The following is a 23,327-nucleotide window of genomic DNA, read 5'->3' as shown; positions in this document are numbered from 1 at the left end:
GATGGTCTCATTATGAAATGGTGGAAGGGCTGAAACATCAACCAACGGCTCACGGTGGGAAGCAGAGAGGGAGCTTCGCGCTTAGGGGAGGCCCGATCATAATAGTGAATGACAGCTGAAATAATAAAGACATGCCTTCCATGCTACTTTTTTGCAGAAACTGTAACATCCTTGTGAAAGTTAAAAGGGAGAAGAAAACGGCGTATTTTGAAAAGGGAGGTGAGGGAGGGAGGCTGGGCGTGGAAACAAAGAGCGGTTTGATGTGTCTCATTGGCATCTTTCAGCTTAGCCTCAGAGGCTTTTACCTAACCCTGTCACTGTCCCAACACCTTCTCGCCCTGACAGTCTTGGTAATTGATGGGTTGGCGGGGGCTCTTTTCTGCAGACTTCTGAAAGCAGGAGGGAATACTCCCGCCCCGCCTCCTGTCGCCTGGCATGGGGACCCAGAGGCGAGTAGACCCGGGGCCTGGTGAGGCTGGAGAGAAGAGGGATCGATTCTGTCAATCAGGCTGCCCAGCGACTGTCAGGCTCCAGGACCTTTCACCTGCTCCTCAGCGTCGTTAGAACTCCCAAATCTCTTTGCAGGCCTTTTCTATTAAACACAGACTCCCAAGTTTTGATTTTTTGCTCCCAAAGTCATTTTTTTTATAATTACCTGCATTGAACCACACTTACCATCTGTGTGCTGAGAGCGGGCAAATGATTTATTAGTCTTGGTTTCTAAGCCTGTGGAGCAGTGTGGGATTGATCTGGCTGGTGACACCACCGCCGGTGGGTGGGGGTGCGTGTCAGGGTGCCGCTTCTCTTGTAGCTGACACGCACGTGGGGACTGGGTTTGATGTTCGGTCTGCCAACTGTGACATTGCCAGAATGCAGCCTCAAGTCGGAGCGAGTCTCAGCTGGCGGAAAAAAGTATTGAGGGACACGTGGGACGTTTCCCTTCAAGCAGATAGTAAAACGCTGTGTGAAGAGAGGGGACGGTGTGTAGGACTCCATGGTTTCTGATGAGGCTCAGAATCCCGTTTGCCCACACTGCCTGCCTCGTGTCCAAGGGTTTGACTGTCGCAGTGGCAGGCCATGGTGGGGTGTTCCTGACTCTTTGACGAGGCTTTTGGGTGTACATCTCGATTTACACCCACATCAAAGTATCCATCAATATCTGTATCATTTCCCACTGATAAGGCATTCTGCTTTCAGGGCTAATTTTTACACTTTTAAATCTCTTTCTTTGGAATATGGTTCATTTATAATGTTGTGTTAGTTTCTGGGATACAGCAAAATGCTTCAGACATATACACATATGTTTATATACAGATTTTTTTCCATTATAGGTTATTACAAGATATTGAATATGGTTTCTTGTGTCAAACAGTAAATCTTTGTTGTTTATTTTATACACAGTAGTATGTATCTGTTAATCCCAAGCTGCTAATTTATCCCTCCCCCTGCCTTTCCCCTTTGATAACTATTGAGTTTATTTTCTATGTCTGTGAGTCTGTTTCTATTTTGTAAATAAACTCATTTGTATTTTTTTTTAGATTCCATATATAAGTGGAAGAGATATCATAGGGCTTCCCTTGTTGCTTAGCTGGTAAAGAATCCATCTGCAATGTGGGAGACCTGGGTTTGATCTCTGGGTTGGGAAAATCCCCTGGAAGAGGGCATGGCAACCCACTCCAGTGTTCTTGCCTGGAGAATCCCCATGGACAGAGGAGCCTGGTGGGCTACAGTCTGTGAGGTTCATTTTTATTTTTTTTTAGATTCCACATATAAGTGATATCATATGACATTTGTCTTTGACTTACTTCACTTGGTACGATAATCTCTAGTTGCCTCCATGTTGCTGCAAATGGCATTATTTCATTGTTTTTCATGGCTGAGTAATATTCCACTGTTTATATGTACCACATCTTTATCCATTCATCTGTTGATGGACACTTAGGTGACTTCGTGTCTTGGCCACTGTAAATATTGCTGCAGTGAATATTGGGGTGCATGTATCTTTTGGAATTAGTTTTTGTCTTTTCCAGATATAAAGGGCTAATTTTCTCTAGGCCAATGACCCAGTTGCAGCGTGGCCCACTAGACGGGTCTTCTTGGAGAAGCCCCCGTCCTCCCACGGAGGATGTGACTGTAAGACACCAGCCTCAGGGCACGGCCTGTGGGCGGCGGTATTATTTCATCAGATGGTGCCCCTCCTTCTTGGTCTCTTATCTCCTCCTGCCCAGAACAGTAAGATGGAGACTGACCCCCATTGCTTGGAACGTTGAGTAAAATGATGTGAGGAAAGTATTGGGGTCCAGCGTGACGTCTGTGTGCTCTAAGCACTTTTGCCTTCATAGGACTCTTTTTCCATGAAAAAAAAAAAAAAAGAAAAACCATATTTTACTACCCATTGCTATAAAGATGACATTATTAATACTACATACTAAAGGTTTTTCTTCCACCTTAAGGTTTGCATTGGTTTTCTTCTGGTTCTAAAAGGAAGGAAAACATTTATGGGCCCTAGGCACTGTGTCTGTTGGCTCTGGAGAGAAGAGGTCAGTGACATTTAATGTCAAGCAGAAAATGTAAAATAACACAGCCTTTCCCCAGTGATATACTAAGTAAGATATACAAAGCATGTTTTGTTTTATTTTCTTGAGTGAACTATGGTCTCAGCTGTGAATGCTCTCTCCTTTAGATTTGTAAGGTAAAGTTCAGTTCAGTCCAGTCGCTCAGTCGTGTCCGACTCTTTGTGATCCCATTGATCGCAGCATGCCAGGCTTCCCTGTCCTTCACCATCTCCTGGAGTTTGCTCAGACTCATGTCCATTGTGTTGGTGATGCCATCCAACCATCTCATCCTCTGTCACCCTCTTCTCCTCCTGTCCTCCATCTATCCAGCATCAGGGTCTTTTCCAATGACTTGGCACTTTGCATCAGGTGGCCCAGTACTGGAGCTTCAGTATTAGCATCAGTCCTTCCAATTAATTTTTACGGTCGATTTCCTTTAAGAGCGACTGGTTTGATCTCCTGGCAGTCTAAGGGACTCTCAAGAGTCTTCTCCAACACCACAATTCAAATATCATTTTTTTTCAGCTGCTCATTTATGGTCCAACTCTCACATCCATACATAACTACTAGAAAAACCATAGCTCTGACATAGCTTTGCTGGCAAAGATTTTGCCAAAGCATTTACACTGTCTAGGTTTGTCAGTGGAGAAGGCAATGGCACCCCACTCCAGTACTCTCGCCTGGAAAATCCCATAGACGGAGGAGACTGGTGGGCTGCAGTCCATGGGGTCGCTACAAGTCGGACACGACTGAGCGACTTCACTTTCAGTTTTCACTTGCATGCATTGGAGGAGGAAATGGCAACCCACTCCAGAATTCTTGCTGGAGAATCCCAGGGATGGGGGAACCTGGTGGGCTGCTGTCTATGGGGTTGCACAGAGTCGGACACGACTGAAGGAACTTAGCAGCAGAACAGCAGGTTTGTCAGAGCTTTTCTTCCAGGGAGCAAGCATCTTTTAATTAACAAAGAGTGCTTCATTTCATCAACATAAAATTTTTGTTTAATAGTCAGCTACCTTTCTTCAAGGTTTTCTGCCATTCCTGGGAGGGTGTCTGCAATCTCACCATCAGCAGCAGCTACTGCACCTACCATCTCAAAAATAACCTTTCTTTTACATTTCCTACTTTCTTTAATCTGTCCAACCATCCAGTTCTTGGTTTGGAGCTCAGCTTCTCCACAGTATGCTCTTTCTCCTTCTTCTGACATTTGAGGATGCTTAATCCCATCTATTGTTCCTACAGAAGGTTCTGGCATCCCATGGTGGCCAGCAAGCCCCATCACCTGGCTTTTTCCAGTTTCTCATAAATAAGATGATTTCCTGAGTAATATACTGAAGCTCTCCACAACCAGCCACTTTCCTAGTTTTATTTTCCCATGCATAAAAATGTGGGCTAGTATGTGATCAGCATTATATCTTCATGTGCCCGTTTCCTTCATTGCCACATTTTTGTCTAACGTGTATGCTTTTCTAGGCATCTTAGTCTCACATAATTGTCCACTTTCCTAGTAGACATTTTTGCTCCTTAATGTAGGGAAGATACTAGCAATAAGACACATATTATTTAAACAGTACTTAAACAAGGTTTAAATTAAATTAGTGAGTGAGGATGCAGCTTCTTATACCCTCTCATGAGATGCAGGAACATCAAATAGTGACTTCTGGGTAAACTCTTTTTGCAAAGATTTCTAACAAATATTCTACTAGTGAAATTCAGGTAAGGCATACTTGTAGCACTCACCTTATGGAACAGCTAGGAGGGTGAATATGGAACCCAAGGGCAAGAGGTTGTATGGAGAGCACCCACTGACATTGTATTGGGTCTCTGAGCCCAGGAGCCTAGTCATGTGGGTCATCAGTCGTGAACTGCTTCTACAACCTGCCTCTCCTACGTGAAGTTGTGCTCAAAGCTTATTCAACGGTTGCAAATGAGGTTCACTTCTGTTATCCTTGTTTTATGGCTGGGAAAGTACTGTGAGAAGAAGCCCGGAGAAAGCTGTTAAAAAGAGAGGATCCAAAGGGGCTTGGATGTGGCAAATGGGAGACAAAAAAAAAAAAAAGAGGTAGAGAAAGAATGATAAGGATAAAAATAAAAATCCTTCTGAGGAAGTTGGGTGGGTTCTGCCTTGGGTCTCTGGGTCTGTTAGTGTGCAAAGAGGCTGAGACGGAGCCTACAGGTCTCTGCGTCCAGGGCGACAGGAGGTGGGAGAGGTCTCTGGGATGACCCGAGAAGGGTGGACAGAGAATTTCCCAGGAAGCACCTTGCTCGCTCCGTCAGGATGCCCATCAAGGAGCACAGAGAACCATCAGCTTCTGCTGCCACTTTCTGAGGTGGTATTTCTGAAGGTCAGCTCTGCTAGTGCGGGATCCAAGTTAGCAATGTTAATAAGACAAGTGTAGGATGAGATGTTTCCACGTTCAGCACACGCTAACAACTCAACCATCCATATAACTTTTGATCTGGGCACTTCATGTCCTAGAGAGGTGACATTTAGACGGTGAAAAGAGCTATTGTTTTTGTAGAATGCTGGAAGGATAGGGCTGGTTTTTGGATTTGGTCTCATATTCTTTTTAAACCAGCTGGTAAATTTTGAATCGAAAATGCCAACATTATTTTGGGTCACGTTTATGTGGTATAACAATGAAACATTTCACGGGACTAAAGGAACGAGGTGGGCGGAACTCCACAGTTCATTACCTGTGGCTTTTTTAAACGTTATTGCTTCCCCAGGAGATGTTTGTGCAGATGACATGGAAAGATTCAGAGCTTTGTAACCTAATTCTTGGTAAATACAGAGAAAAAAATGTATGTGGGGAGAACATACACAAGCCATATAGAACTTTGGTACCAAAAGCAGGTGTGATCTAAAGACTACCCACGTTAAGAGCGACGGCTAGATTTTAAACTCTTGGTTTAAAATTACTATCGTGCCACCGCCACCTGCTGGCTAATACAGGTATTAGGTCAAGGCACCATCAGTAAAGCGTCTGGACTTCAGGTAGAGTGAACGCATTGCTCCCCATGGTTATTTTCGTCTGTATACATAAAAAGTAAAAATGTGAAAAATTGAAAAATGTGTTTAAAATTTTTCCTGCCTAGAAAATGTTTTGTTATTCTAAAATTGACATTTAAAAAATTTATTAAAAATAAGACCATTGTCCTTGTGGAAAATTGAGAAAACACAGAAAAGCATAAGGATTGTGTTGTGTATTTTCTTCTCTTCAGTTTTACTGAGAAATAACTGACATACGCCACTGTATAAGTTTAAGGAATACAGCATGAAGATTTGAATTACATATACTGTGAAATGATTACCACAATGGTTTCAGCTAACATTCAACTTCTCATATTTTCTTTACATAAATACCAAAATTGACTTTGTTTTATTCAGTTATTTCTTTTTATCAAGAAATGTTTTAAACATACCCCAATATAGAATATAGCAGATATCCATGAACTCACATATTTAGACTTAATTCATTTTAGCATTTTGCTATATGCTTGCTCTAGAACTTTTAAAAAAGGAAATACAACTTTGCAGGTGTGGATATAGTTCACATCTGTCCCCACCCTCACCATCAAATTCCCCTCCATATATCTATAAAAAATTTGTCAGTGTTATTTAATATATTTAAAATTATGAACAGTTGGGTGATGCTCTATTGTTTTCTCAATGTGCTTTTTACATTGAATACTGTATTTATGATATTTATTAATGATTCTATAAGTAAATCTGGTAGATTCATTTTTTGCATATAACTAAATTAAAATATTCAATCTGGAAAAGTTGATTTTTAACTGGAGAGTTTAACCCATTTATATTTATTGTGAATAACTTTAGATGTATTTCTGCCACATTTTTTGTTATCTGTTTACCATGCTTTGTTTTAAATATCTTTCTGTTTTCTATTAGAGGCTTAGTATTTTTAAAAATTCTTTTTCCTCATTTGCTTATTTTGAAGTTATATATTCAAAGATGCTTTTCTACCTTTAAATCAGCATGGTAATATAGTGTTTTTTTAAAAAAATAATAAGATTTGATTGATAGATAATTTTATATTCGTTTTAGGTGTACCTCATAATGATTTGATATTTGTATACGCTGTGAAATAATTAGTAGAGTAAGTCTAGTTACTATTCATCACCATACAAAATTAAATTTTAGGGTTTATTCTCTTCAGTTCAGCTGCTCAGTTGTGTCCAACTCTTTGTGACCCCATGGACTGCAGCACACCAGGCCTCCCTGTCCTTCACTATCTCCTGGAGCTTGCTCAAATTCATGTCCACTGAGTCGGTGATGCCATCCAACAGTCTCATCCTTTGTCATCTCCTTGTCTCCTGCCTTCAATCTTTCTTAGCATGAGGGTCTTTTCAAATGAGTCAGTTCTTCACATCAGGCGGCCAAAGTATTGGAGGCCAAAGCTTATTCTCTTGGCGACTTTCAAATATGCTCTAAAATATGATTGGTTGTAGTCATCGTGCTGCATATGACACCCCCAAGACTTATTTAGAATGGTAATTTGACAGCACCCTTATGGCACAAAGTGAAGAAGAACTAAAAAGCCTCTTGATGAAGGTGAAAGAAGAGAGTGAAAAAGTTGGCTTAAGGCTCAACATTCAGAAAACTAAGATCATGGCATCCGGTCCCATCACTTCATGGGAAATAGATTGGGAAACAGTGGAAATAGTGTCAGACCTTATTTTTCTGGGCTCCAAAATCACTACAGATGGCGACTGCAGCCATGAAATTAAAAGACGCTTACTCCTTGGAAGGAAAGTTATGACCAACCTAGACAGCATATTGACAAGCAGAGACATTACTTTGTCAGCAAAGGTCTGTGTAGTAAAGGCTATGGTTTTTCCTGTGGTCATGTATGGATGTGAGAGTTGGACTGTGAAGAAAGCTGAGCACCGAAGAATGGATGTTTTTGAACTGTGGTGTTGGAGAAGACTCTTGAGAGTCCCTTGGACTGCAAGGAGATCCAACCAGTCCATCCTAAAGGAGATCAGTCCTGAATATTCATTGGAAGGACTGATGTTGAAGTTGAAACTCCAATACTTTGGCCACCTGATGCAAAGAGCTGATTCATTTGAAAAGACCCTGATGCTGGGAAAGATTGAGGGCAGGAGGAGAAGGGGACCACAGAGGATGAGATGGTTGGATGGCATCACCAACTCAATGGACATAGGTTTGGGTGAACTCCAGGAGTTGGTGATGGACAGGGAGGCTTGGCATGCTGCGATTCGTGGGGTCACAAAGAGTTGGACACGACTGAGCAACTGAACTGAACTGAACTGAATTTGACTTAACAAGTCTAAAGGTAATAGTCATTGCTTCCCTTCTCCTAAAGAGTCTAAAGACCTTAAACTGCTTGAAATTCCTTTTCCATTTCTTCATTTTCTATGTTCCACTCTCTAAGACAATTTCAGGCTCCTTTAGATATCTCACAGTAGCTGCTGCATCACCATCATTTTCAGTCCGTCTATGCTTATTTAGATTTATCCACATCATAGCTTGTTGAATATTTTTTGGTGAGATTTATTTTATATTGTAGTGTTTGTATTCTGTAATCTAGTAATTTTGGAGGGAGGGGGAATATTCTTTTTAGGAACTGATAAAAGAAAGAAAAATCTCTACCTAGAAGACCTCAGTTAAATCCCTACAGCCTTTGAGCCCCAGTTTGATTGTCTGAAAAATATGTCTTTTGGACTCGGTGAGCTGAAGGTCTGCATGTCCCTGTAAGTTCCTAGAATTTTATGGAACCACAAGAGGTTCTTTCTAGAATTGGCCTCTCATTGTATCAGAGTCAAACAATTAGTGACACAGAGGAGAGGCCCCAGGTGCTCACAGCCCAAGACCAGGGCCAAGGCTATAAGAAGGACTGTCGGAGAGGAGAGACCCCTTGAGATGTTGACAAAGAAGATGAAAAGGAAGCTGAGTTGGTGCTGGCTTTTGAAGAGTGACTTCGGCAAATTGGAGGAGAATGAAGAAGGGCCAGCTTCCCAGGTGGCTCAGTAGTAAAGAACCCACTGCCAGTGCAGGAGACAAAGGAGATGTGGGTTTGATCCTGGGTTGGGATCCCCTGGAGAGTGGCATGATAACTCACTGCAGTGTTTGTGCCTGAAAAATCCCATGGACAGAGGAGCCTGGCAGGCTACACAGTCCACAGGGTTGCAAAGAGTAGGACACGACTGAGCATGCACGCAGGCTGGAAGAAGGGCCAGGAGTTCCAGCATGCCGTGTTAATGGCCAGTGTGTGTGTGCAGAGGGAAAGGCAGCTTGTTTATTTCACTGTCTAGGAAAGCTGAAATGCTTTGTGCAAATTAAAATCAATATTGCATGTCACACACACACACACAAGAAAGGATGGGGTAACAATGGGATCTAAATGAGGATGTGGTAAAAACTGAAAGAGAAAAGGAAATAGGAACCTAAAGAATAAGAAGATGTAAAGATTTATGAACAGCAGAGAATCTGCCTAAAGCAATAAGTGCGGTTATCCCCCCTTACCATCTCAGCTATGAAAGGAACATTCATGGACTCCAAATTATAAACATGTGAACAAGAGCAGTCTACTGCTTGCTCTGACTGTGTGGTCATGTGACTGTGAGATGCTATCAGTTCATACACAGTGAACATCTGTTAGGAAAATCTGTGCTCCAGGAGTTGGAAAACAACTGGATAGAATATAGAAATAATCTCTTAAGCTTGAACAACACATAACTTCTCTTACAATCTGATATGATGGAGCAGGATACTAGGTCAAATTTACTCACTTTGATAAGCAAGTGGATGAAGAGACAGGATCAATGTTTTATGTGACATTTAGAGATGTCCTTTATTATTTAAAAATTTTTTTTCTTGCATTGCCTGTTGTTTGCTCTTTTGGGGAAAGCCTTTGTCTTTGTATGACCACACGTGTGGCTTGTTAGGATGGAATATTAAGTTGCTCTGCTTTTGGAAGTTGCTTCTACAGTGGAAGGCCAATGGGGATTGTATTTTTATGGCCTCATTTTGAAATGGGCAGTATAGGGAAAGAACAATTGGCCAAGATGGTGGCGGTCAGGTTCCCTCACCCCAACGGCTTCTTGCTCTTGCCCTGTGTTTTGTAAATAATGATTTTGTAAGAGCTGAGATCATTTATAGCACTGCACATGCGCGTAACCTATATAAGCACCACCTGACAAGTCCTTGCAGCTGCATCCACTGGGTCAACCAAGAGAAAACGTAGCACGTCTGCTGCTGCCGCCGCCTTGCTGCTGCGAATAAAGAATGCCTGTAGTTCCTATGGCTCCTTGCATCTTCTTCCATCTTCCCATCTGCTTCCCAGCTCCCGCCTTGCTACCCTGGGTTCAGCGAACAGCGAGACAGGCAGCTACTCACATGAGCTGAGGCAGTAGGTGAGTAGAATGTTTGAGTTCCATTGGCAACTTCTTTAGCTGCTCCTGACAGAAGGAATTTCTTTGAAACACTCACAGTAGACACATTTAGATAATAGAATATGTAGGTTAGCCTGGAAAACTCCTTAGAAGTGTATTCATTCAGCCCCATAACCTTCCAGAGAAGGAAATGAGGGGTTGGCCTGGTTGGTGGTTTGTGGCACATTTTCCCCTAGCTTGCTCTGCAGAACGTGTGGCTCATTCAGAGTTCTGGAACACTGGAAGCATCTTTGTGAACTCCAAGATAACCCACAAATACTCAGAATAAATAGTAGCATCTCTGTTGGAATCGTGGGATCCACCTTGTGGTCAGGGGAGCCTCGAGCTGGGAGTCGGGAGGCTGGGGTTGTAGTCCTGCACGGCCATCCCCAGCTGGTGACCAGGAACTTCTCCTGTAACGTGAAGCCATGGGGAGCTGAGCCCTACCTCCTCCCATGTTTCAGTCCCTGCCTGGGTGACATGTGTAGCTGGCAGAGTAGACTCTAGGTGTGGGCGTCCCTTCCCCTGGGGCTTTATCCAGGGGCCCTTGCTATAGACTGGATTGTTTGGTAAAGCTGAGCCACTGAAAATACAAAAAGACTGTGACCAGACCATATATAAAAACAAAAACTCTGACCAACTACCTGTAGCAAACTGCCTAGGAAAGCACCTCATTATCTATAATAATGAATTTCAGAAACCAAAGATCATGGCATCTGGTCCCATCACTTCATGGCAAATAGATGGGGAAACAATGGAAACAGTGAGAGACTTCATTTTCTTGGGCTTCAAAATCACTGCAGATGGTGACTGTAGCCATGAAATTAAAAGACGCTTACTCCTTGGAAGAAAAGCTATGACCAACCTAGACAATGTATTATAAAGCAGAGACATTACTTGGCTAACAAAGGTTCATCTAGTCAAAACTGTGGCTTTTCCAGTAGTCATGTATGAATGTGAGAGTTGGACTATAAAGAAAGCTGAGAGCCAAAGAATTGATGCTTTTGAGCTGTTGGTGTTGGAGAAGACTCTTGAGAGTTCCTTCAACTGCAAGGAGACCCAACCAGTCTATCCAAAGGAAAGCAGTCCTGAATATTCAGTGGAAGGACTGATGCTGAAGCTGAAACTCCAATACTTTGGCCACCTGATGCAAAGAACTGACTCATTGAAAAAGACCCGGATGCTGAGAGAGATTGAAGGCAGGAGGAGAAGGGGAGGGTAGAGGATGAGATGGTTGGATGGCATCACTGACTCGATGGACATGGGTTTGAGCAAGCTCCAGGAGTTGGTGATGAGCAGGAAAGCCTGGCGTGCTGCAGTCCACGGGGTTGCAAAGAGTTGGATGTGACTGAGTGACTGGACTGAACTGATCTATAATAACCAGCCCAAGAAGCCAGCCTGCTATAAGCCATACTTGCAGGAAGCCATACAGCGATGTCCAGGGACAATCCAGGACAATTGACCCCAAATGGGCTGGACTTGATTAATAACTTACTACTTCCCTTAATTTTTTCACTGCTTCCAATTTAGGACCAGGTGGACAAAGCTGAATGAATATGATCCCCTAACCAATCATATAGGCTGTCCCTGTTCTAGTTAGCTGCCTCCAGCTTCCGCATCAACAGTCTGTAATCGGGTCATACCTAAAGGCTTCCGTTTATCCCCGAAATGTCCCCACTCCTCTGATGAAAATGGCAGTGACGACTCACTGCCTGCGCGACCTCTGAGAGGCTTTTGCCTCCTCCCTTTGCTCGATCTTCCTTTATTTCCACACGGCGGTCATACCAGGAAGAGAACTAGAACCTTTGGCCCCATCTACCCCTGCCTTCCTCTTGGCCACTGAGGGTTCTAGCAAAAAGAAACAAAAAAATAATCGGAAGGCAGGGATGCCTGAAGGAGCAAAGGACCGTCACCTCCGGCCTCTCCCTTTTTCTGTCCTTTCCAATCCTGTTTTGTGACATTTCCCCTGTGGTTGACCACATAAAAGAGAATTTTCATGATATATAAACTCCGTGTAACTTCAGCCTGGTGCCTCTGCTGGCAGTGTGTTTAGATGTACATTTCCAGTGAGTTTTGTGGCTTGTGAGCTGGAAAATTGCTGGGGTTAGGCCATGGGTATGGAGTCAAAATTCCCTTTGAGAGCAATAGTGTATGAGACCCAGTCCCTTTTGCTTGGTCCTCCATAATCTTTCTTCAACTTGCTTTTGCTGATGATAATGTGGAACAAAATTTTAAAAGTAATTAAAAAAGATGTGTCAACTGAAAAAAAAAAAAGCACATCATGAGAGGTGTGAGTTAAGTTTTATTTGGGGCAAAATAAGGACTATAGCCAGGAGACAGCATTTGAGATAGTTCTGAGAAACTTCTCCGAAGAAGTAGGGCGGGAGGTCAGTACGTATGTGATTTTGGTGAAGGGGGAGTATGCGCAATCAAGCCCGTGTTTTTTTGCAGAAGGTTGACAGATGCATCTATTCATCAGTTATTGAACTCCTACTGTTTACCAGGCTCATGGCTTACTATCAAAATATATTTTCAGTATTTCTATGAAAGAGCAAGTTATGCCGATACCATTGATTTGTTGTTACCCCTCCTGTTACTTTCTCCTCGCCACAGTTTACAAATTTTGTTGATCAGCAGAATGTTGGACGAGAGAAAAGTATGAACTGCTGTTTTTCACATGAAGTCCTCAGATCAGCTGCATCCACACGTTCAGATGCTTATTCTAAAAACGCTGTTCTCCAGGCCTTGCCTAGACCTAAAGAATCAGAAATTCTGAGAAGTGGTGCCTGCATTTTGGGCAGGACTCTCAGGGGACGTTGAACTTTGAGCAGAGCCCTGGAGCGCTGAGAGTCTAGGTAATGAGGCTTCTGCGTTGTTGGATGGAGAGGGATTCTGTTATGTATAAAGGAACTCTGCAAAGCAGGTTAAGTGGCCTGCTGAAGGTCGTCGAATCAGGTAACAGGTGGTTGTAACCTACAAAACCCAGGGAGTTGAATAATAAATTGATGTGAATCTGTGAGTCTCTCAGGGGTTTCAAGTCAAGTGCCAACTCTTTACAACTCATAAAAAAAAATCACTTAATAAAATGGGATACTGTTCCCACTCAAAAGTTCTTGAAATGGAGTTGGAAACCTGATGCTCTTTCTAGAGCCTTAGTTTCCAGGCTCCTAGGCAATGGCACCCTACTCCAGTACTCTTGCCTGGAAAATCCCATGGATGGAGGAGCCTGGAGGGCTGCAATCCATGGGGTTGCTGAGTGTTGGACACGACTGAGCGATTTCACTTTCACTTTTCACTTTCATGCATTGGAGAAGGAAATGGCAACCCACTCCAGTGTTCTTGCCTAGAGAATCCCAGGGACGGGGGAGCCTGTTGGGCTGCCGTCTGTGGGGTCGCACAGAATCGGACACGACTGAAGTGACTTAGCATAGGGCATCAGGTCTGGGAGACCTAGGTCCCAATCCAGCACTTGGCTCAGAGAGGGTTCCTTAACTCCTCCAGTTAAGGAACTGGAATCTCCAGTTCCCATGTGCAGAGCCACTATAATGATGCCTCTCCCACCCCAGGAAGAGTCATGCCCTCAAAGCATCACTGAGTGGAAAATTCAGGGGCATAGATTTTCCTTTGTGAGTGTGTGTGCTAAGTCACTTCAGTCATGTCTGACTCTGTGCGACTCTACGGACTGTAGCCTGCCAGGCTCCTCTGTCCATAGGATTCTCCAGGCAAGAATACTAGAGTGGGTTGCCATGCCCTCCTCCAGGGGATGTTCCCAACCCAGGAATCGAACCTGCATCTCTTATGTCTCCTGCAGTGGCAAACAGGTTCTTTATAACTAGTGCCACCTGGGAAGCCCAGATTTTCCCATGAAGTCTGGGGAATTCTGGGAAGGTTTAATCAGAGGTTTTAAAAAAAGAATTCTTTCCCATTTTGTTTCAAATAACTTAGCCAGAAAGTTACTTTCATTGTAATTGACATCCCCTCTTCTTTGCCCCACAATTTCCTTTTGCATTTCTTTTATTTTACTTTATTATATTGCAGTTACTTTGCAGGGCTGGTCATCTCTCTGGGGTGGGCTGCGATCTCAGTTGGGACTTTGTTATCTTCTGAAGCAGCAAGCAGATGCTGCAATGTCACAGGGTCCTTCTTGCCTGCTTTACCTCTTCTGGGTAACTGCCCCAATCAGGCAGGTCTGTTGACCCATTTGCAACAATCCAGTAGTTTGGTGCCCAAGTCACAGATTGTACGTGCTGTGCAGTCGGGTTCCGATTGAAACATGCCTAAGACAGGGCTGACGTCTTCAAAGGGGCAGGGCTTGTCCTCATCTCTGTGTTTGCCCTCACCTGGGTTCTCTGGGTTCTCTTCCTGGATATCACGCTGTCTGGATTGAAGCAAACTCTCTCAGGCTGGATGGTTCCCTGTGGATGTCTGTGCTCAAACTTGCTCAAATTTCCAAGTCTGAAGTCTTCTCTGTGAGGCTTACAAGGAGGCTCTGCTTTCTTCCAAAGTGCTCTGAGAAATGCCGGCTGCTGATTACTTATTAATAACCTGTCTGACACTTCAGCTCTGTGTTCTGACCCAGGCTGTCTGCTGGGTCAGCACTGCAGCCCCTGAAATTCTCTGCTGTGTTGGGGTGAAGGAAGGATGAAGGCAAAGCATCAGCCATACTCCCTTCACTCATTAAAAGGATAATATGATTACATAGGTTTAAAATATACAGCAATGTGTACCTAATAAATACAGATGCTGTGCAAGTTAGAAAATACAGAGGAACTAAAAAGAGAGGGGTCTCTTCCATGATCTCATCCCAGAAGTAGCAACATCAGCATGTTGGTCTACAGCAGGCACTGATTTTGCCATCTGGCAATCTGCTCTCCACTTACGTGGCATCTTGAGCGTCTTTTAAGGTCATTCTCTTATTTTTAAAAATTGTTTATTAAATTTAAGCAAGTTATCATTTCAGCAGCAGTATCTTTTTTTCTCTCCTGTGCTTTTAGAAATGATAATTTAGTACGTCATTGTGTGGAAGGTCTGTATAACTGACTTCTGTTGGACGATATAGGTTGTTTCCAGATTTTCAATATTTCCAACCACATTGGGGTGAACGCCCTGCAACTACCTGTTTGCACCATCCTTAATTATGATTATGGAAAGGCTGCTTTTAAAGTTCTTTTGCCTGGCTGAGGTCTGAGATGAAGATGCTTCCCACAAGGCAGAACTGACTACGTCCTGCTGTTCCTTGGCATCAGGGAGCATCTTCCTTCCAGCAAAGCCCGGAGGTGTCCTGCTTGCTTCTTTTCCAGCTCCCTTCAGGGTTGCACTTTGACTTCTCAGTGATGCCTCCTCACTTGGGAGTAGGGAGGAGGGAAGAAATGAAAGTGTTAGTCACTCAGTTCTGTCTGACTCTTGGCGATCCCATGGACTGTAGCCCTCCAGGCTCCTCTGTCCGTGGGATTTCCCAGGCCAGAATACTGGAGTGGGGAGCCATTCCCTTCTTCAGGGGATCTTCCCAATCCAGGGATTGAACCCGGGTCTCCTGCATTTTGGGCGGATTCTTTAGCGTCTGAGCTGGGCACCAGAGAAGCCCAAGGAAGGAGGGAGGGGCAACAAATTTGTCTTGTGGGACAGGGAGCAGGTTCATACCAGTCGGCTTCCCATCCACCCATGGCTGCCACTTGGCTTAGGACCTGTCTTTCCCATCTGCTAATGAAATCCCCTTTTTAAGCTGTGGTCCACGTTCAAGGCCGAGCATGTTCTGCATACCCTTTGTGGTTCCTTTTCTTAGAGCGTTAGGGAGGGAATCGTTTCCTCATATCTTTTGTTTGCTTTTTGCTCTGTGAGCCCCTCAATCTTAGCACACAGGCACTGAAAACCCAAACAGAAGCTGCGTGACTGCCAGTTTCTCACATGGGTTTGGAGTAGAGGGCTGTGGGTGATGGGTGTTCTCTTTTGGGTTTCCTGGGTGAAAGGTAGCTGCTTCAGGAGACAAGGAAGTTTCCCTGAGCAGGTGGACCTGACTTTTTCTTCTTTGCTTGATTATAATTGCTTCCTCCGCTTTGCAAAACCAAATCCAGCTGACCACTCACACCCCACTACAGGGAGACAAATCTCTGTGTCCTTTGGACAAAACAGGGGCTGCTCGCATGGCACTGGCAACCCTTGCTCCTGCAGTTTGGGTTTTAGAGTTTTCAAGTCAGTGGTGCAAATCTGGGCAGGAAACAGTGGTAGCTAGGCTCCAAGCTATCCACTTTCCAGGGGGCCTTGGCCAGACTCTTTGGGGTCAGAAGGGAAGGGCCTCAGGGTGGTTGGGTCCAGTTGTCAGAGTCCAGGTGGGCTTTGTGTTTATCAGTCATGTTCGAAGGGCAGGGGTGTGTTAACCAAGATGGCCTTATCAACAATAAAAAGTAAGCCATTTCAAAGTTTTTGATACCCTTTGTTCCAGCACTTCAGGAATCTATTATTAAGGATTTAATTAGAATCATCAAATAAGCTTTTTAAGGATGTTCATTGTATGTTGTGATACTGTTATGGAGAGGAAGAGAAAAATAAAAGCAAACAACTCAGATGTACAACTAAAGGGGATTAAGAAAATCAGGCTAAATCAGGATAATCCTGAATGACCATGAAGGCACCTGGGGAAATGTCCTGACTCTAACGCCGAGGGGATGCAGGAGACAAGACCACAAGCAAGTGTGCACGTGCTCAGTCGTCCAGTCGCCTCCGTGTCCGCCTCCCTGTGACTCTGTGGCTCCTTTGTCCACAGGGTTTTCTAGCTGAGAATACTGGAGTGGGCTGCCGTTTCCTTCTTCAGGGGGTCTTCCTGACCCAGGGATCGAACCCTTGTCTCTGACATCTCCTGCATTGGCAAGTGAATTCTTTCCCACCAAGCCATTTGGGAAAGTGACAACAAGTATAATTTGATACAGTTCTGTTATATACATACATACATGTACCGCTGACGGACACGCACCAGTATGTTTAAATAGTTGGAAATGGCTGGAGGCATTTTTTGTTTGTTTATTGGTGCCATTCAATTCTTATTTTGGGGATAGGTTTCTTGTTACTGTGATTAGTAAAACCCCATAAAGAATGTCTCTGCAAATCTATAGAGTCCTGGTGCTGCCATAGCCAGAGTTTAAAACTCCAGGATAGAAATGGGTTACTCCCCATGATTTTTATTTCTTTTTAAAAATTTTTTTATTTATTTTTTAAGGATAATTGCTTTGCAGAATTCTGTTGTTTTCTGTCAAACCTCAACATGAATCAGCCATAGGTATGCATATATCCCCTCCCTTTTGAACCTCCCTCCCATCTCCCTCCCCACCCCACCCCTCTAGGTTGATACAGAGCCCCTGTTTGAGTTTCCTGAGCCGTACAGCAAATTCCCGTTGGCTATCTATTTTACATATGGTAATGTAAGTTTCCATGTTACTCTCTCCATACATCTCACCCTCTCCTCCCTTCTCCCTAGAAGCAGAGAATTGGTTGAGGTCTCACAGTTTTGTAGCATTTTTGACTTTTTCATAGTGCACACATCTTGGTTGGTTCACTTTGCCTTTGCAACCTCACTCTTGCAATGAGAAACAGAGAGAAATGACCCACTCAGGTCTAAAGTGATGGTATTTCCTCGGTCTCAGAGTACTTGTGTGGATCATAAGACAGTGTATTTGAAATCGAGACTTGTCTAGAGAAAGCAGCATAGTCACCATTCGCCTATAAGCCTGCATTTCCCTCCGGACATCCGAGGAAGACGATGCCAGAAACCAGCCTCTGCTGCCTTTGTGGACGTTGTGGCTGAAGTCTCGCCGTTATCGTAGAACTGCTTAAAGTAAGAGAAAGCGCAGTGGCAGAGACAGGCGGATGAAACTGTATGAAGCGAGGTTCCGTCGGAATCCTCCCTGCAGTGTGCAGGGGTACATATGCACACGTGCGTGCACACACACACACGCACAGAGCAAGCTGTGTGGATGTGGGGAGTGAGCTTGGATGGATGCAGTTGGGAGGGGGACAGCCTAGATGGAAGGCTCACCCCTCTATCCCCCCAACCTCACTCCCTAGGAAGAAGGGGAGAGCGTGAAGCTGTAAAATCCATAATCGAAGCCTGAGGAGAAGGACATTCCCCTAAATTGACATTTAGATAAAGCAGCATCTTCTTTATTGGGAGCATCAGGGGGTGCCTGGTTGGGAGTCAGAAGAAATGTTATTCTGGAGACATTTTGCAGGGATTTGAAGAGCTGAAGGTAAGCTCCATGGGGTCCAGTAGGAGGCAGGGGGCCCCAGAAAGGTGGGTACACAGGGCCCGGAGACCGTGCAGACACGGGAGACCAGAGGCAGAGAGAGTGGGAGGGGCAGAGTCTGGTGAGCGAGCCACGTCTGGGCTCCTTGGAAGCAGAAAAGGGGAGAGAGGGTAGGGAGGGGCTTCCTGAGGAAGGGGCCCACCCCTGGCAGAGCTAAGTGGCTCTTCACCCTTCAGAACCACGTGGCCTATTAGCGGGAGCCAGGTGAGGGGGTCTTACCTGGGCACCTGAAAGGATATGAAGCATATCTTTTTATTCTGATGTTTTAATGTCTGGGGACTTACTGACTTGACCCCGGGGAGCCTGACTTCCCCAAGACTAGCTGATTTCTAGAGACAGTGGAGGACTTCCCCATGAGCGCATACTTCACATGCAAGCCAACTGATTCAGAATCACCCCCAAAACTGATCAGGCTCTCATGCATACTGCATGCTCAGTCCCTCAGGCGTGTCTGAGTCTTTGTGACCCCATGGACTATAGCCCGCCAGGCTCCTCTGTCCATGGGGCTCTCCAGGCAAGAGTACTGGAGTGGGTAGCTATTCCCTTCTCCAGGGGATCTTCCTGACCCAGGGATCGAACCTGGGTTTCCAGCATTGCAGGTGGATACTTTATCACCTGAGCCACCAGGGAAGCCCTAGACTCTCATACTTTGGACCATTAACCACCTGCCCTGATACCCCAGGGCCAGGGGCCAGGCACCTAGGGACAGCCCCCACACCGAGACTCCCGGAATTACTTTAACCAGCCAGTCCTAAGCCTTCTTACCTTGCCTTGCCCATTTCTTCCTGCCGAAGCTATGGTAAAGACTCATTCCCGTGTTTTCCTCCTGCTCCTTCTGCCTCCTGACCAACCCTGGTGCCTCCCTAGGTGGCCCAGTGTGCTTTGAGGCAATTGTAAGTAACAGCTTCTCTTTGCAAAAATCTTTTTATTTTGTATTGGAGAAGGGAACAGCTACCCACTCCAGTATTCTGGCCTGGAGAATTCCATGGACTGTATAGTCCATGGGTCACAAAGAGTCGGACATGACTGAGCAACTTTCACTTGGATTGGGATATAGCCAATTAACAAACAAACTCCAGTTTGTAATAATTTCAGGTGAACAGCAAAGGGCTCGGCCATACATATACATGAATCCATTCTCCCCCAAGCTCCCCTCTCGTCCAGCCTGCCGCATAACATTCGGCAGAGTTCCATGCGTTATACAGTCGGGCCTTGTTGGTTATCTGTTTTCAGTATAGTAGTGGGGACATGTCTATTCCAAGCTCCATAACAGCTTCTTACATGTCTGGCTCTGTGTCTTACCACCCCTGATTAAAACAAATCACAACATATTCTGAAACAGAAAGTGAAAGGGACCTGACCCCAGCGAAGCTGGCAGCTTCTGTGGCCCCGGCACTCTCTCTTCCGAGCTCCTAGGTGTTCGCAGAGGCACCTGGCATTTTTATGCATTTTTTCATCCCTTCCCTTCAACTGCAATCCCTTGCAATGCCATTTAGTCTATCAGCTGACCCTAAGGCCAGCTTTCTCTGTCCGGCTTGGTGACAGGCGGATCAGGTGCAGTGGGATGCGGGGACTGGGGCCACTCTCACTGGCTGCTATCAGATGAGGTTGCTAAGGGAAGGAAGAGGTTCCCTCACCTGCTATGTGTGACCTAGAGTGTGGGGTCGCTGACAGCTCCTGGAGGCCAAGCTTTCTTTTTGAACCAGAACTTGCTTTGAACACAGAAGGGAGGTGCATGTTCTCCACCAGCGACCAAGGAACCCATCTTTCTAAGCCCTGTGCCTGACTGTGTTAGACAAAGGCTTGTGATGGGAGTTACGACATAGAAGGAAGCCAGGTTTTTCTTCCAGTCCTGCATTGCTCTTCATAGGCAGAGAGCCTGGCTGGTATGGACGTGTATCAGGGAGTGAAATGAAAACAGCTGAGTCTGTTTTGTGTGGCATTTCCAGTGAAGCCCTGGTCAGGGCAACGAGAAGGATCCGGGTGATTATGTTATATAGTGGTCGTGCCTCAGAATTCAGTCCTCCACACTAGTAAGGGGGGAAAAATGCATATGTTTGTATAAGCAATGATGTAAAATTCTGTAACTTCCGTGATTCTACATTCGAGCTGAATGCTCTTCTATTTGCCTACTAAGTTGGCATTGTATGATGTAAGGATAAATGGTAAAAGTAAAAAAATAAGATTAAAAATGCTCTTCCCTTAGAAGGCATTAAATGGAAAATAAAAAATGTAAAAAAATAAGATTAAAAATGCTCTTCCCTTAGGAGGCATTAAATGGAAAATAAAAATACCATACCAAGTCAAGAGAGAGAACACAGAAGAAAGAAAAGCCTTTATATTTTAGTACTTTTAATAGCTCATTTCCTCATGCTGCAAATTAAGTAGCCCACCCTGGGCCCTGCTCACTCCTCGACAAGTCCTAGCAAAGCTGAGTCTGAGTGGGAACCGTGAGTCAGCATCACACACACAGCCCTGGTCCTAGAATTTCCCATGTGGTTCCCCCGACTCCTCATTTACTTTTGCTTTCTCTTTTATTTTTTATTTATTTATTTTTTTTTAATTAAAAAAAAAATTATACATGTGTTCCCCATCCTGAACCCTCCTCCCTCGGAGAAGAATTTTCATAACACTCCCTGAACCTCATATTTGGTTGGAGTCAAAGCTTGTCAATTCTCCTTAAGAAGGAAAAAGAAGGAATCTAATTGTATGGAAGCCATACAGTACTCACAGCATACATATTTATGAAAATAAAGTTTCACACAACTTCAAGACATCATGAAAGGAAAAACAAATTATATAGACCTTCTACAAACCCTTTGAAAATGTCCAAGACAGAAAGTTTGGAGCATGTACTAACTAAAGGTGATTTAAATACTGAACGAGAAGATCACATGTCTATCTTATTACCTTACAAAGATTTCCCAGGAATCGTAAGGCTGCGTGAGAGAGTAATTTTGGGTGCGATTTTAAAAATAGATTCCTTCCCTTTTAACACTAGAGGTCACTGTGCCGCCACAGATGTGAAGTAAGCGCCCAGGGGCAGGGAAGGTCAGCACAGCTAATCTGTATAAATTGCTGAACCGTGAGCCAAATTTGTACCTAATTATGAGTTGCTTTGATGCGGCCTCGCTCCTATTAAAAGTTTCCTCTTTCCCACAGCACTGTGGTGGCTGTGACATGTGTATTTCAACCCCAGCCCTGCAATTTCCTAGGGAAAATGTCACATTTCAGGCAGTTTAATCGAGGACGCGCCTCTCCTTACACTCCAGACTTTTTGATGTTCATTTTTCAGTTGGAGAAGAGTACCTCTCCGCTTGATTTCAAATGCTGATAACTTGGTTTATATTACCTTTATGAAACCTAGGAAGAGATGGATTTAATGCAGCTCTGGATATGGACTGGCAGATGGACCAAACTGTATGGAAACAATGATCTAGAAATTTCCATTTCTCATTCCTGTTTTGGAGATACACAAGAGTAGCTACTAGTATACCACTACTAACTGGTATCTCGTGAGGACAGTACTATTTGCATCTGAAGTGGTTGAGGCTGGGATCTGAAACTCAAAATGGCTTGTAGTTGTTCAGCTGCTAAGTCCTGTCTGATTCTTTGCCACCCCATGGATTGCAATACACCAGGCTTCTGGGTCCTTCACTATCTCCAGGAGTTTGCTCAAGCTCGTGTCCATTGAGTTGGTGATGCCATCCAACCATCTCATCATCTGTTGTCCCCTTCTCCTTTTGACCTCAGTCTTACCAGCATCAGGGTCTTTTCCAATGTGTCTGCTCTTGGCATCAGGTGGCAAAGTATTGGAGCTTTAGCATCAGTCCTTTCAATGAATATTCAGGGTTGATATCCTTTAGGATTGACTGGTTTGATCTCCTTGCTGTCCAAGGGACTCTCAAAAGTCTTCTCCAACACCACAATTTGAAAGCATCAATTCTTTGACACCCAGTCTTCTTTATGGTCCAACTCTCACATCTGTACTTGACTACTGGAAAAACCATAGCTTTGACTAGATGGAACTTTGTCAGCAAAGTGATGTCTCCACTTTTTTATATGCTCTCTAGGTTTGTCATAGCTTTTCTTCCAAGGAACAAGCGTATTTTAATTTGATGGCAGCAGTTACCATCCACAGTGATTTTGGAGCCCCCCCCCCAAAATGAAATCTGACACCATCTATTTCTCCATCTATTTCCCATGAAGTGATAGGACTGGATGCCTTGATCTTCATTTTTTGAATGCTGAGTTTTAAGCTAGCTTTTTTACTTTCCTCTTTCACTTTCATCAAGAAGGTTTTTAGTTCCTCTTCACTTTCTGCCATTAGAGTGATATCATCTGCATATCTGAGGTTGCTGATATCTCTCCCAGCAATCTTGATTTCAGTTTGTGATTCATCCAGCTCAGTATTTTGCATAACATACTTTGCATATAAGTTAAATAAGCAGGCTGATAATATATAGCCTTGATGTACTCCTTTCCCAATTTTGAACCAGTTTCATGTCCGATTCTGTTGCTTCTGATCTTACATACAGGTTTCTCAGTAGACATGTAGGGTGATCTGGTATTCCCATGTCTTTAAGAATTTTCCACAGTTTGTTGTGATCCACACAGTCAAAGGCTTTAACATAAGTGAATGAAGCAGAAGTAGATGTCTTTCTGGAATTCTCTTGCTTTTTCTATGATCCAATGAATATTGGCAATTTGATCTCTGGTTCCTCTGCCTTTTCTAAATCTAGCTTGTACATCTGGAAGTTCTTGATTCACATACTGTTGAAGCCTTGCTTGAAGGATTTTGATCATGACCTTGCTAGCATGTGAAATGAGTGCAGTTGTACTGTAGTTTGAACATTTTTTGCCATTGCCTTCATTTCTGATTGGAATGAAAACTGACCTTTTCCAGTCCTGTGGCCACTGCTGAGTTTTCTAAATTTGCTGGCATATTGAGTGCAGCACTTTAATGGCATCATCTTTTAGGATTTGGAACAGCTCAGCTGGAATTCCATCACCTCCCCTAGCTTTGTTCATAGTGATGCTTCCTAAGGCCCACTTGACT

The 23,327-nt window shown here is 44.1% G+C and overlaps 1 long non-coding RNA gene across 1 annotated transcript in view; it reads left to right on the top strand.

The window, feature by feature from the left end:
- The first annotated feature begins 9,723 nt into the window (after positions 1 to 9,723).
- LOC147349805 (uncharacterized) overlaps positions 9,724 to 23,327 on the top strand; it is a 104,279-nt gene continuing 90,675 nt past the window's right edge. Inside the window, exon 1 of the long non-coding RNA XR_015150592.1 lies at positions 9,724 to 9,956. This is a non-coding gene — a long non-coding RNA (uncharacterized LOC147349805). The remainder of the gene's footprint in view (positions 9,957 to 23,327) is intronic.

The sequence above is a fragment of the Bos grunniens genome, chromosome 21 (genome assembly GCF_055505025.1).
Source record: "Bos grunniens cultivar Pamir isolate PY7600 chromosome 21, Bosgru_T2T1.0, whole genome shotgun sequence".
Lineage (NCBI taxonomy): Eukaryota > Metazoa > Chordata > Mammalia > Artiodactyla > Bovidae > Bos > Bos grunniens.
The sequence above is the reverse complement of the archived record's forward strand: the minus strand, read 5'-3'. Positions and strand labels throughout refer to the sequence as shown.